The sequence below is a fragment of the Elaeis guineensis genome, unplaced genomic scaffold (assembly GCF_000442705.2).
Source record: "Elaeis guineensis isolate ETL-2024a unplaced genomic scaffold, EG11 Super_Scaffold_1000171, whole genome shotgun sequence".
NCBI classification, from domain to species: Eukaryota; Viridiplantae; Streptophyta; class Magnoliopsida; order Arecales; family Arecaceae; genus Elaeis; species Elaeis guineensis.
This window is the reverse complement of record NW_027332429.1, coordinates 831,503-843,563: the sequence shown is the minus strand read 5'-3', so window position 1 is coordinate 843,563 and position 12,061 is coordinate 831,503. Positions and strand designations below refer to the sequence as shown.

The 12,061-nt window shown below is 37.9% G+C and overlaps 1 pseudogene; it reads left to right on the top strand.

The window, feature by feature from the left end:
- LOC140854569 (AT-hook motif nuclear-localized protein 1-like) overlaps positions 1–6,129 on the top strand; it is a 65,363-nt pseudogene extending 59,234 nt beyond the window's left edge.
- Positions 6,130–12,061: the final 5,932 nt, after the last annotated feature.

Below are 12,061 nucleotides of genomic sequence, written 5' to 3'. Positions count from 1 at the left end.
TGTCCAATTGGTTTATGAATTGTATTTGCATGCTATGATGGTGTCAATCATTTCTTGGTGATACATGTGCTCAATATTTTTGCCTATATTGAATTTTCGATTGCTGCATGTTGTGCCCCCTCATGTTGCAAGCACCGATCTTAGTTCATATCAATAGCCATAAAATTGTTAACTCTATACCACGTATTTAGAATCTTATAGCCAATTTATTGTGACTTGTTATCCATGTTTATACTAAATAAAATATGAGAAATAAATTCTAAATGCTTGGTATAATAAACTTCTTTGACCGAGGTGCTTAACTCCACAGAGAATTATAGACCAGAAAGTCCAAAGTAAGTGTACTCTATGTAATTTTTAAAGAGACATGTCATAGTCTTTATCCATTTTGTGAAGTATAAAATATTGATAAATTCTATTTATAATCTTTTTAATTATAAGGTGACTTGGTAGTGATATGGCATTCAAACGCAAATATAGGGATCCTTGCAGTAGGAAACCCATTACCAAGTTCTTTCATTTCATATAGACAAGCTTTGTCTAGGACTGATAAATGCATAATTTGTATTCTTCTTCATCTTGTGTTGAAGGTTTTCATGTTGGACTAGTTTTTCTGACACTTATAGTGATACTTTAGTCTTTACTTCTTTTAACCTATAGGATATATTCTTTTAATAATTTTATCTAATTTTGATAGCAGGCCTCTAATAGTGTTGTTTGATGGACCCTATTTTTAGTCCGCTATTGATTTAACTACTACCAAATAGGCTTTGTTAAGTCCTAGCCGCTAGCCAGTTTGAGCCCACTATTCCCAAGTACTCGTGGAGTTGCTACCAAATAGTTCTTTCTGACCTTTTGCTTTCAATAGGATGGTTGTAGTTGCTCAGATAATGGATGATTGAATTTTTCGAATTAACGTAGTTCTTGTAGGAAGGCTGACTCTAATGTGATAAGAGATGTGCAAATTTTTAGACTTTAGTAGTGGTGACCTGCTTTTAATGGCAACCAAACTATGAACATTTTAGTTTGTCTACCATGTAAAATATAAAGTGCTCACATGAAGTGGCATTTTCTAAAGTGTGCAACAACTATTAAATCTAGTGTTAGATTACATAATGTGAATGTCAATATTTAAAAAATAGCATATATCATCCATCTTGTATTCAAGAAATTTTGCTTTTGGTAACCGCATATTAGCAAAACCTTTGCTGCAGAAGGCCGGAAGATGAAAGAATGTTGATATTGTAGATGCCAAGTATATGTAAGGGATTGTATATAATCGGCAAACACTGTCATCAGTGACTAATTAGTTGGGTTAACACAACCACCCATGATTTATTAGTTGAAGTGTTCCCCAAGAAATTTCTATCATATTATGATGTGCACATATGTTTGTATGATTAATTGGTTTCAATCAGATCGTTAAATAATATGTGTACTATGTGGGCAATCCTATACACAATGTAAAGCTTGATTTTATGGTTCCATGGGTTCTATTGAATCTTCTCATTCCCTCGTGTACCTTTATTCTTTTATTTTTGTGTAATGAGCCAGTAGTTTATTAAACCAATATCTGGATAACTAGGGCCTAGGGGTTAATAGGCCTCGAAAAAATCTATACATTTTCTCCCCAGTTACCAATGTACTCCATATACATAATTTGTAATCAATATAAACCTGTGTACTTTTTCAAATCTGAGGTTTCCTACATGCTTTTATTATAGGTATCAAGTTTATTTTATTCCTCTAATTTGAAATGTTTGCCATAATACTATCTTCCTATATTCATCAGCTTTCTGTTGTTATGCCTATGATTTGATCTTGTTCTTTCGTTGCCTATTAATTTATTATAAGTTACTGGACTGCTTTTGTAGGGCCGATTTGAGTTACTCTTCTTTTCTGGATCATTTATGCCCATTGATAATAGAGGTACAAGAAGTCACTCTACTAGGATGACTGTTTCTTTGGCAAGCCTAGATGGTCGAGTTGTCGGAGGAGGGGTTGCCGGTCTATTGGTAGCTGCCAGTCCTATGCAGGTAATACTTCTCTTCACACATTCTAGATTTCTATGCTACAAAATCTTCAACTTCACAACCCAGGAGGCATGTCCTTATCATCCTTCTTTCAAATTTAGTGCATGGTTTAGATATTATTCCTTCTCGAGTCCGAGAGTTATCCTGGTAACATTTGCAACAGCATTTAGATAAATGAAAAAACATGCATATTTATGTGGAATTGTTTGTAGCAATGCAGGTAGAAAAAAGATATCTTTCTTTTCTGTAAATGTCTTTCTCTTCATCATTCATATAAAAATTTAGAATCACCAATCATTTACAAGGGGCACAGAGCCTTAGTGTCACACAACATATTAAGTTAGTCATAATAATTTTGATATCAAGATTTTGCTTTCAGTTACAAATTGGCCTTTGAAAAGGCCTCTACAACTTAAAATTACATCTCACCAGCTAGCAACTATTTAATTCAAATGAATCATTCGCTTTCCCCTTGTTGTTCTGCAATAGGTTGTAGTTGGCAGTTTTTGCCAGGCTACTAAATAGAGTAGAAGAGCAAGAAGCCGAAGTTAGAGGCTACATCTGTCCCTTTTCCAGCAGCTACTATCCAAATTCCAAGTTCGCATGCAGAGGCGGCTTACAGCAATTGCCAAGAGACTGGCACTTCAACAATGCCAAAGACAACTCATGCAACTACCTCCTTGTTACTGCTTTAGGAGAAGCAGCCTACCCAAAAGAGACTCAAGTCCCATGTTTATTATCAATTTCTAGAATGGTTCATGTTACATCTCAGCTACATTTTTATAGTCTAGTAACAAATCATCTTAGTTACTTCAGTTACAAGGCTTATTAACAGTATTGACAGAAAGCTTAACTACTTTTAACTAATTTTTCTACATAGTCTTCCAAGTGAACCGGAGCTTTCTTAATTCTTGAAGACTTCTTTAAACTCTTCTTATTCTCAGCTAATACTTCAACATTTGTATCATTATTAACTTTCTCCAAATCTTCAAAATCTTGCTCATTTTTTTCCTCAATATCAGGCTCGACCCCGAACACCACTTGCTCTTCTAATTGCTTGAGTTGCTCATATGTATAGCTTGACCAATAGCTTCTTTATCTAATTGTATCGTAACAATACCCCCCTATGCAAAATTCACCTTGTCTTCAAGGTGTAAATAGGGAAAAGAATGACAAAAGGAATCAAAATCTTTCCAGGATGCCTCTTCCAATGGCAATCCTTGCCATTATACCAGAATCTATTTTTGTACCCTTTACTGCTATAAATCTGTCTGTGAGCAGTAATGACCAAAGGTACCAAAAGAGGATGATTTCCAAAGGAATACTCTAGAAGAAAAAGTGAATCTAAATTTGCAGAAAAGTTCTCAAATTTCTTAAGCAATGAAATGTGAAAGACAGGATGAATTCTTGAAGATGGGGATAACTTAAGTTGATAAGCTACTGAACCAATGCAGTTCAGAATTTCAAAGTGTCCATAATACCTGCTAGCCAATTTTAAAGGCTTAGAATTAGCTACAAAAGCTGTTTATAGACTGCAATTTAACCATCACCAATTCCCCCACATTAAACTGAGCACTCCTTCTGTGTTTGTCAGTCTGCAACTTCATTTTAACTTGAGCCTTTTTCAGATTCTCCTTTAAAAAACTCAAAAGCTTCTTCTTGTCCTGTAACAAGTCATTAACAGAATCTAAGGTATCCTCTTGCCTGATATATAAGGGTGTTGAAGGAGGTGAACTGTCTTATAAAATCTGGAATGACACCATACCAGCTGAACTGTGATAGAAAGTATTAAAAACATATTTAGCAATAGGCAATAATGACACCCAAATAGAAGTATTTTCAGCAACAAAACACCTTAAGTACTGCTGCAAACACCTGTTAACTACCTCAGTTAATCCATCAGTTTGAGGCTGATAGGAAGTTGACCTCAACAGAGTTGTGCCACTCAATATAAATAACTGAGTCCAAAACTTGCTAAGAAAAATGGGATCTCTGTCTATAACAATGCTTCTAGGTAGACCATGAAGCTTAAACACCATCTCAAAGAATAATTGAGTGGTAGAAATAGCAGTAAATTTAGTTATTAATGGCCCAAAATGATAAAATCAAATAGAACTTTCTTAAATTGTTTTAAGCACTATATTTCCGAAACCAACTGAGGATCATGGGTTAGTAATACAAAAAGATCAACATTGAAAAACTGATTTTGCAACAGAATTGACACTCCCTCCACCTTAAAAGAACAAATGATATAATCTCCATTACCCACATACACTCTAAAAGGGGTACTTGGTATTACTAGTATAGAAAGCCTTTTAATGACACTTTCTAATATGAAATTGTGGCTACCGTCAGAATCAATAAGAACTCTTACTATCATATCAAAAAAAATGCCATATATTCTTATTGTTTTATTATGAACAGAACTAGAGAGAGCATTAAAACTTATCTCGAAAAGGCAATGATGCTGATCCACAAACAACTCTTCATTAAACTGTTCAATAGCAACTTGTTTTTCTTCCTCCTCTCATTCAAAGATCAGCATAGTAGCATTCTTTCTACAATTATGCCCAGGCCCACAACTTTCATCACAATAAAAACAAATGCCCTTTTCTCTATGATCTTGAATCTCACTTGTAAATGGACTCTTCACTGGCATAGCAACATAATTTGTAGGTTTAGACTTTGAAATGATTGAACTAGAATTCTCATCTTGATTCTTTTAAGAAAACTCCTGCAAGTAATCCTTTTTTCTTGAGCTCTAACCATGTTCATAGCCTCAAACAATCTCTGAGGTGTATTGAACAACAATTCCTCCTTGATTTCTGATTTTAACCTGGCTATAAACAAGGTTACCAAAGTATCCTCATCAAAATCAGAAATAGATGACATCAATTTCTCAAATCGAGCATTATAATCAGCAACTGAAAAGCTCCGAGATAATCTTGCTAATGCCACCTTTGGATTGTCAAATGAAGTTGGACCAAAATGATTCTTGATTCCTTGCTCAAAATCATACCAAAAACCAATCAAATGGGCACCAAAAATCCATTGATACCAATAAGAGGCAGGCCCTTGAAGATTGACAGAAGCCAATTCGAGCTTATCCTCCTCAGGCACAGCATTAAGCCTGAACTAAGTCTTGATTCTATGCAAATATCCTAAGACATATCCTTACCATTAAAGACTGGAATGTCCATCTTATAGAGCTTATGAGATCTTGATCCCCAAGAATTCCCTACATTAGAATGTTGCATCCTCAACTCTTGTGGAGACTGTGAACCAACCCCCATTTAATTAATAGCTGGAGGTTGATTATGTTGATTCTTGATAAGGGACATCAACTCCACCATTTGAGTACTCAGCCTCTCTATCTGAGATCCTTGCAAACTCAATTGAGCCTGAGTTTCAGCTTGAAGACATGCCACAAGATTCTTCAAGTCACAAATCTCATCTGTATTCACATCCACTGTAGCACCTTGATTTCTTGTAGAAGCACCCATTGATTTTCACCAATATAGCAACTCTCAACGAAACCACCAATGTTACTGCTTTAGGAGAAGCAGCTTATCCAAAAGAGACTCAAGTCTCACATTTATTATCAATTTTCAGAATGATTTATGTTACATATCAACTAGACTTTTATAGTCTAGTAACAAATCATCTTAGTTACTTTGATTACAAGGCTTATTAATAGTATTAACAGAAAGCTTAGCTACTTTTAACTAACTTTTCTACACATAGTCTTCTAAGTGAACTTGGAGCTTTCCTAATTCTTGAAGACTTAAATTCTTCTCATTCTTAGCTAATACTTCAACATTTGTATCATTATTAGCTTTCTTCAAATCTTCAAAATCCTGCTCATCCCTTTCCTCAATATCAGGCTCGATCCCAAACCCCACTTGCTCTTCTAATTGCTTGAGTTGCTCATGTATAACTTGACCAACAGCTCCTTTGTCTAACTATATCATAACACTCCTTCAGAGCAGAAATGTGGTTTGCCTCTATACCCTCCGTACCTGATGACACCTGGAATGAAGAAAAAATCATCTTTTTCCTTTGTAGGATCTTCCAGATTTCATCAAATCTGGGATGAAATAATTTAAAAATTTTATCCTACGCTATTTCAGATCTAATGTCTGTTAGATCTAATTTTATTATTTGATATTTAAAATCTAAAATTAAATCTAAAAGTATGAAAAGTATAGACATACCTCAAGGATAATCTGATTACCCTGTAGATGATCTCAGCACAGCTCGAGGTTCTGATGTAGCCACGCAAGCACCTAGCCTCTACCGGTATCCACTTGGGCAGGACCTAGAATATCTTCTCCTCACAAATCTATGCTCCAAAAATCAGATCTCTATCTGATTTGGAAGTACTTCAGAACTCCTTCTGAAGTTGGAGCAGTAGCCTGTCGAAGATGTCCTGCAGCCTTCCTGTTCAAGGCATCACCATGCCTTGGACCTTTGCCAGATGGATGTCCAACTCCTTGGATGTGAAGAGGGGAGGGAGAACTTTAGATGGGACATGGAGAAGAGGAAGGGGGTGGCAGATTTGATGGTTTTTTACAAAAACTTTTTACCCTAGGTGCAGATAGGGTTTTTATAGACCCTATATGCTGCGCAGTGCCACATCATTCGACCAATCAAAAAATTCTATTTAATCCAAAAAAATTTTGATTGATGGAGTGATATCATCTGATCACATCAGATAAGAACCCCCACCCTCTCTCTTATGTTGGTGCCAACAATGGATAAGCACAAGGGAGATGGCACCCAAGAGTCCATGTTGATCAAGACTCTTCCATCCTTATCCACTTGGGGCGCCCACTTTAATCCAATTAGGCTCACACCATAATCTGATTATGGCACCCAATTCAATGTGGATTTGGCATGTGGACACTTCACAAAAATCCTTCAATGAGCTCTCTTCAGTTTAAGACCCATATGTCAACATTTGACAGATGTCCTAAAATAAAATAGCAGGTGTTAGAATTTAGCAGGTGTTGTCTTAAATTCATCTCATGAATTAAGACAAGACTTTTCTGAGCTGGACAAGCTTCATTTAGACTGAGAGAAACCTTCTCAAGGTTCTCTAGGTGAGTCAAATCACATTTGACTCAGTCAAGATAGAAAAGATTACACGAGGAGAAAGTTAGGCTCAATCGTGTGCTAGCACGATTTTCTTGAACCTAATTGGATCTAATCCAAATCAATTGGGCTAGTCCAATTGATGACATCCAGATCCTAACCCTTGTTAGTGTGACCTAGTTAGGTTCAATTCTGTATGATAATGAGACATGTCATGATCTCATCATCGACATCATCGAAACTCCTTTCGATGGATCAGAACTCTTCTGATTCAGATAATTAGAATGATCGATCATCAAGATCATTCTAATTGCTCCCAAAATCCACCAGTGACACCTAGCAGTATATGGTGGCAACCCATCAGAACTGAAGATGAACCTCTCAGTGCAGCTACCTGTATGATTGAGTTTCTCTATCATGAGTCCTGATTGAATTAGGATTAAGGTGAACTCGTCAAACCCAACATCAGTCATATGAATCAATCGATTGATCCAAGTCTGATGTGAAACCTCAATGGAAATTTTTTTTTATTATTTCACTCTGCCATGGCCATGGGCTTAAGGACTCGATCTTTCGATCATCATAGGACTACTCTCATCTACCGAGGTTGATAGATCCCATCTTGGTGCGATCTGGTTCCTACAATGAATATGCTACAGCCAACATACACCTCAGGATTTTGAATGGCTAGGAGACCGAGTTATGGTGTAGTCAAACTATAACACACTCAAGGTGAACTATCGATGCACCTTAGGTCAAAGAACTAGACACACAACTGCAGCATTGAGCTAGCCATCGACGAGAAGGTAGACTTTTTTATGACTGCTCGAGGTGGTCATGCTCAGTACTCTCGTTCTCAACGAATACCTGTACTCTTACTTTGGTGTCTCCATACCGTAGACTCAAGACACATCTACCCTAAGAAAGTGATCGTACACCAACCTTCCAGATCGATCACCATCCTTGTGATGATCCTATGGTCAGGAGCTGTTTATGAGTTAGTTATGTAAATTCATGCCTTAAATTTTCAACTCTTGAACATATGAATTGACATTTCTACTAACTCAAAGGATGTATCACAGACACAATGTACACAATATGATAGAAGAATAACTCATTTATTGATTTATAATCAAAATTATAAATTTGCCCTTAGATTTGTACAGGAATGTGCCAGCCAATCTGGCATCTAAGGCATACATCTAACAAACTCCCACTTAACCTAATACCAATTGGCTACATATCTAAGTCCCATCTTCTCAAGGTGGGCTTCGATCTTTTGCTGGCCCAATGGCTTTGTCAGTGGGTCTGCCACATTGTCTGTGGAGTTGACTCTCTTAACCTCGACATAACCCTTTTCGAGGTAATCACGGATCAGATGGAATCACTGCTCGATGTGCTTGGACTTCTGGTGAGATCTTGGCTCCTTAGCTAGGGCTATGGCACCATTATTGTCGCAGTAAAGAGGGATGGCATCCGATGACATCACTCCAAGCTCTGCGATAAACTTCTTATACCAGAATACCTCCTTCGCAGCTTCCGATGCAGCAATATACTCTACCTCCATGATGGAATCAGCAATCACTATCTGCTTGGAACTCTTCCAGCTAACTGCACCACCATTGCAAATGAACAGACTCCCAGATGTCAACTTTCGATTATCTATATCAGACATAAAGTCTGAGTCTGTATATCCCTGAATCTGGAGTTCTCCATTCTCAAAGACTAGAAACATATCCTTAGTCCTTCTCAAGTACTTAAGGATACATTTCACAGAAGTCCAGTGCTCTTCGCCTGGATTCGACTGATATCTGCTTGTGACACTCACAGCATAAGCTATATCAAGTCGTGTACATAGCATGGCATACATGAGGCTTCCTCTTGCCGAAGCATAAGGGATCTTGCTCATGCGTTCAATCTCTTCAGGTGTGCTAGGGCACATCTTCTTGGAGAGATGAATGCCATGTCTAAAAGGTACTAAACCTCTTATGAAGTTTTCCATGCTAAACCTTTTTAGCACCTCCTCTATGTACATCTTCTGTGAAAGTCCGAGCATCCTATTTGGTCTATCTCTATAGACCTTAATACCCAATATAAAGGATGCCTCTCCTAGATCTTTCATAGAGAACTCCTTAGATAACCATACTTTGATTGAGGTCAACATGGGAATATCATTCTCAATTAGGAGGATGTCATCAACGTACAATATGAGAAAGACAACCGCACTCCCACTGACCTTTTTGAACACACATGGTTCCTCCTCGTTCTTGATGAAACCAAACATTTTGATCACATCATTGAAACGAGTATTCCAGCTCCGAGATGCTTGCTTAAGTCCATAAATGGACCTTTGCAGCTTGCAGATCTTGTGATTATCATCACAGGATGTGAAACCAAGTGGCTGTTCCATATAGATATCTTCCTCAAGATGTCCATTTAAGAACACTGTTTTCACGTCCATCTGCCATATTTCATAATCGAAATAGGCTGCAACAGCAAGCAATGTGCGGATGGATTTTAGCATGGCTACGGGTGAGAAGGTATCCTGATAGTCAATGCCTTCACGCTGACTATAACCTTTCGCTACAAGCCTAGCCTTGAATGTCTCCACATTCCCATCTACACCTATCTTTCTCTTGAAGATCCATTTACACCCAATAGGTACAATACCTTCAGGTGGATCAACCAAGGTCCAGACTTGGTTTGAGTGCATCGAGTCAATTTCTGATCTCATTGCCTCTAACCATTTCTCGGAGTCAATATCTGATATCGCCTCATCATAGGTCTTGGGATCATCACCATGAACCCCATTTTTCATGAGGAACATTTCTTCTACATCCTCTTGTATGGTACCTAAGTACCTTTCAGGAGGACAGAAAACCCTAGTCGATCTACGAGGTGGAAGAGGTTGTGTTAAGACTAGTTCTGATTGATTGGGTTCCTCAGGTTCTTTAGCTCGTTGCTCTTGGGAGATATTCTCCTTGAGCTTAATTATTCTTCCAATGCCACCATCTTGAATAAACTATTTTTCAAGAAAAATAGCATTTCGACTCACAATCACATTGTGGTCTTTCGAAATATAGAAATAGTATCCTAATGACTCTTTAGGATATCCTATGAATCGAGCTCTAAAAGATCTGAACTCTAACTTGTCCGCCTGTTGTCTCTTGACATGAGCCGGACAACCCCAAATTCTGAGATGATTCAGACTTGACTTCTTACCATGCCATATCTCATACGGTGTGGTAGGAACGGTTTTAGAAGGAACCCTATTCAATACATATATTGCTGTCATGAGACAATGTCCTTAAAAAAATTTAGGGAGGTTTGTGAAGCTCATCATGGAATGGACTATATCTAATAGGGTCCGGTTTCTCCATTCTGAAACCCCATTGAGTTGAGGCATTCCAGGTGGAGTCCAGTGAGAGACTATACCATTGTCCTTAATATAGTCTAGGAACTCCCGACTAAGGTATTCACCTCCTCGATCTGATCGAAGAACCTTAATGGGCTTTCCTATTTATCTTTCTACTTCATGTCTGAATTCTTTGAACCTTTCAAAGGCTTCAGACTTGTGTTTCATTGAAAATACATACCCGTACCTAGACATATCATCGATAAAGGTAATGAAGTAGACATAATTGCCTCTAGCCGGCACATCAAATGGGCTGCACACATCCGTATGTACTAGGGCAAGTAGGTCTGTGGCCCTTTCTCTATGTCCCACAAAAGGAAGCTTGGTCATTTTGCCTTGAAGGCATGATTCACAAACTGAATATGACTGAAAGTCAACAGACTCAATAGCCCAGATTTCTCCAATTTGTTAACCCTGTCTTTCGCTATATGACCTAGCCTTAGGTGCCATAGATACCTATTATTTAGACTATCTCTAGGCCTTTTAATTCCTATGGCATTCACATTTTGCTCGATATTAAATACAGATACATCAACATATAACTGATAGAGATCGTTAATGACAAAACCATTTGCAACTTTATTATTTTCATAAAAAATGTTACAATGGTCCTTATGAAAGCTAATCACATAGCCTTCTTTTGCTAAACATGAAACAGAAATCAAATTTTTGCTTGCTACAGGCACATAATAACAGTCTCTTAAAACTAAATCTAATCCTAACGATAATCGCAGAGGGTAGGTTCCCACGGCCATGGCAGCAATTCTTGCTCCATTTCTGACGTGTAGGATCATCTCCCCATCCCTCAGCCTCCTGCTCTCCTCAAGATCCTGCATAGAAGTGCACAAATGAGCACTAGAACCAGAGTCAAGCACCCAACTGGATGCAGAAGAAATCGTAAGGTTAGATTCTAAAATGAGCATACCTCCAGAAGGACCATCCTTCTTGTTCTTTAGGGTGGCTAGGTATTGAGGATAGCTTCGCTTCCTCTTCTTTCCATCCACCTTCTGCTTCTTCGCAGACTTCTTTTTCTTTCCAAAAGACTTTCTCTTGGAAGAAATCTGCTCCACGATAAGAACTGAGCCTTTTAAACCCTTCATAGAAAGCTCAGTTGTAACCAGCATGTTCATTAACTCGGCCAAGGTACACTACATCTTATGCATATGGAAGTTCATGATGAACTGACCATATGCATCGGACAAGGACTGAAGGATCACATCAATCTGAAAATCCTTGTCTAAGATGATACCGAGCTTCTCAAGCTCCTCAAGATCCTTGATCATTGTCAAACAATGATCTTGGACTGACTGCCCATCACGCATTTTAGCCTTAAAAAATCTTTGACAGACTTGATACTTGGCCGCGCGACTCTGTTCACCAAACAACTCTTGCAGGTGAGCCAACATTTGGTAGGTAGTCAAAATATTCTCATGCTGGCACTGCAAGTCATTAGACATTGCACCCAACATGTAGTACCTTGCTTTGTTATCTTCATCCGTCTACTTTTCCAGAGACGCTC